Raw genomic sequence first — 3,823 nt, forward strand, 5'->3', positions numbered from 1 at the left:
TGGAGTTTAGTCTCGAGAGTGTGAGGGAAGCACAACACCTGCCACCATCAAGAGAGGACCTTCATTCATACGCTCGGAGGATCAACACTGAGCAGAGGCTGGACCAGATCCTCACAAACATATGCCTCCCCGAAGCACAGTGGAAGAGGGACGCCAGAGGTCAGCCATACCAGTTAGGTAGGCATGATCTGAAGCTGATTGCTAGAGGATGTTTGGAGTTCATTCAGCGTTCCATCATCCCCACAAGCAACCGAGGTTAGAATGGAATGAGCAGTAATAATCTATTGCATCATACTTGGCAATAAGGTGGAGGTGCACCAGGTGCTTCCTCAGGAGCTATACCGCATAGTGGCAAAGGCCTCCACCTCTGCTAGGTTGGACTTTACTCACCTCATCTTCCACATGTGTGAGGCAGCCCGAGTTCATATTGTTGGAGATATCCCTATTAAGGTCGATAGACATATTAATAGGAGGGGTATGGAGTATGCTAGAGAACATGGGCATGCACCACCACAGGAGCCCGTTCCTCCTCCTCAGTAGCAGCTTCCGGAGATGCCTCAGGGATTCTATTTTCCTCCTCGTAACTACTGGGACCAGTTGACCACATCTATAGGAGAGCTGACATTATCTATTGATCAGCTGAGGATTGAGCATTAGGACCACTTAACCTTCCTCTACCAGCTAGTGGAGGAGCAGTAAAGGCAGGGCACAACATAGATGAGCTGAAGCGCCAAAGAGGATTCCCAGGAGGGAGCAGCAGCCACCATGGCTGAGGTAGTTGAGTTTCATTATCTCTCGCTATATCTATCTATCTATTTTTTTGTATTTTCTCTTATTTCCTATTTTCGGTTTAAAGCCTCTGCATGATCATTAGGAGTAGTTTATTACGTTCTAGTTTAGTTATTTATTTTTATTTCTATATTCTATGTTTATTTTAAAAGATGTCTCATGTATTCCTTACCAAACTTGAAAAATAAAAAAAAAAAGAAAAAAAATAGTAAAATGCATGAGGTTTAAGCTCTATATTATGAGATTATTCTGATTACTTTGATGTGGTGGCATTATCTTTAATTCTGAATGTATGAATAAACAGTACATCTTTGATTTTGAAGTTAAAAATGTTGGTTCTTGAGGCATAGGAACTTAGAGAAGTATTATGGATTCTATAACTAAGTAAGACATTGATCCTTGAAGCAAAACAAACGGCAAAAATAAAAAAGAAAAATAAAAAGAAAGGTCCAAGGCTTTGAGCATCAATAGTTAGGAGAGTCAAAATTGATCTAAAGCTCAAAAGAGTTATTTTCCTAATCATATGCTTGTGGTGTGAATGTGTCAAGTAATCCTTGAGACAAAGCACTAAGAGTCGTGACCAAATGCAAGTACAGAGTATACCAAAGGCTCTGAGCACCACTGTCTGAGAAAAATGAAAAGAAAAATTAGAACTCAAAGAGTTCCCCAATTAAGTGCTTGTGGTGGTGTTGTATCAAGTTAAACTTGAAGACAAAACACTTAGAGTCACGGCTAGGCTCAAGGTGCAAAGCACCAAAAGAAAAGATAAGAGAAAGTTGTGTTCAAAGATCAACCAGAGCTTCAAGATAAAGAGAGTCCATAATATCATCCAGGTTCTAGTGCTGAGAGACATCAATATTTCTGAGCTTCAATGGATAGTGAGATGCCGAGTCTATTCAGAAAGAGTGTCATTAGCCCCACTCAGTACCTAGACACGAGCTTAAGGTAAAACTCAAGTCTCAAGCGTTTCTCTCTTCTTTTCTCAGTCCTATATAGTTTTAGTTGCTTCAAGACAAGTAACAGTTTAAGTTTGGTGTTGTGATGCGTGAGCATCTTATACCCCCTTTCCCTTTATTTTCTAGTTGTTTTTAGTTAGTATTTATTAATTTTGTTATATTTTAGTGCAAAAATTCTCTTTGGATGCTATTTTGAGTTGTTTTAGTGTTTTTGTGATTTCAGGTGAAATTTGGATCAATTTGGTAGAGTTTTGAGCAAAAAGGAGAAGAGTTAGAGCTACCCCTTTGGGCACTAAATGCCAAGATGGCATTTAGCGCCAGTAAGCCCAACAAACAGCAACATCTTTGCCCCCTTATGGGCGCTAAACACCCAACTGGCGTTTAGCGCTAAGCAGTTCGAGTTGAAAACCCACTCTTGGAGCATCTCTAGCCGTTATTAGTTATCATATATTTTATTTTTGTAATTTTTATTTACAAACAATATCTTTTAGTTTTAAGATTTAATAGTTTTTTTATCTTCAAATCAAATTAGGTTAGATATAAAAGGAAAAAGATTAACCTTTTAGAAGAGGGCTCGGATCTTTTCTCTTTCGCACTTTTCAGAACCCTTGTTTTCTTTGTAAGTCATGAGCCACTAAACCTTCTTGGTTAGGGTTAGGAGATTTGTTTATTTCTATGGATTAAGACTATTACTTTTCTATTTAATTAATGTACTGATTCAATTTCAAGGATTACTTTTGTTCTTAATTTTATAAATATGGGTGGAACGAGAATATAACCCTTATTCTAGATGCGTTCTTGTGACCCTTGGGAGAGGTCTCTCACCTGAACACAGCTTTAAAGTAAATTCCTCCTAAATTGTTAATTACTTGAACTAATCTGGATACGTGACATATAATCCATTTAGCATTGGATAATTAGGTTTTTGTGGCCACAAACTAGATTTGAACTTAACTCTCTAATCGGAATCAAGTGACCAAGAGATTGGCAGTTGATGAAGGTTAGAGGAGACTAAATCACTAAGAGATTATGGTTTAGTCAATTACAGTTTGCCATGAAATGAATCTTGCATGACTAAAATAGTTGGTAAGAAAACTTAATCCGGAAAAGTAAACATCTCCGATACCTTAACTGTCTCTCTCATTGATTTTTACACCAAACGTGCTGTTTACTGTCTTTACTCTTGCTTTATTGTTTAATGCTTTTGAATTCCACAAAATCAAATTTTCTATGCGCCTGACTAAGCCAATCAGTTGATCATTGTTGCTCAGTTCCTCAGTCCTCGTGGGATTGACCCTCACTTACCTGAGGTATTACTTGGACGACTCGGTGCACTTGCCGGTTCAGTTGCGGACATTCTAAATCCGCACCACCTATAAGGGAACGAACTCCGTAGGTCATGGCATGCATACAATATGAAGAGATACTGCGGCTAGAAAGTGCATCTTGCTCCCTGGTGTACTCTTTTTCCTGACTTCATAGTTTTTTTCCTGAGAATGATTTTCTTGAAGGGGTTTTAACTAGGCATCATAGGAAGGGCTAGGAGTTAGAGATCGAAAAACTCTTAGTAGCAAAATAGCATCTGTAAATCCTTTTCTATTAATGATAATTTGTCATTTATCTCATTTTTTACAAAGTAATTGTTTTACTACATGCACCGATTTAAGCTCAATAATGTACGAAAATCATTGTCTGACCTAAATGGTCGGTAAGATAAAGCGACGAGGTCCCAATTGGTGTAAGAAGTTATATAAGAAGATCGTGGTCCAACCTCAATAAGCCACTTGTACAAAAACAAGTTGGCAAAAGAAGCAAGCCTGAAACGAAAAGCAGAAAGAACTTGATAAAATAAGTCCAACCTATTAAGGTCGGACCCAAGCCTCAACATCAAGAAGGCCAATTTTCACCTGACCTTATAACAGTTTGAACAAAATGTTGTGAAAATGAGGGTATCCGACCTCATAAAACAGCTCGAACGAACGAGTTGCAAAAGAAAATCCTCTTTATTTGTCGGCTCTTAAAAAAGAGGATAGCCTCCTTCAATCATAAAAAATTTTTGTTAAGTGATATTTAAAAAT

This window comes from Arachis ipaensis, chromosome B5 (assembly GCF_059453495.1).
Source record: "Arachis ipaensis isolate K30076 ecotype BB chromosome B5, ASM5945349v1, whole genome shotgun sequence".
Lineage (NCBI taxonomy): Eukaryota > Viridiplantae > Streptophyta > Magnoliopsida > Fabales > Fabaceae > Arachis > Arachis ipaensis.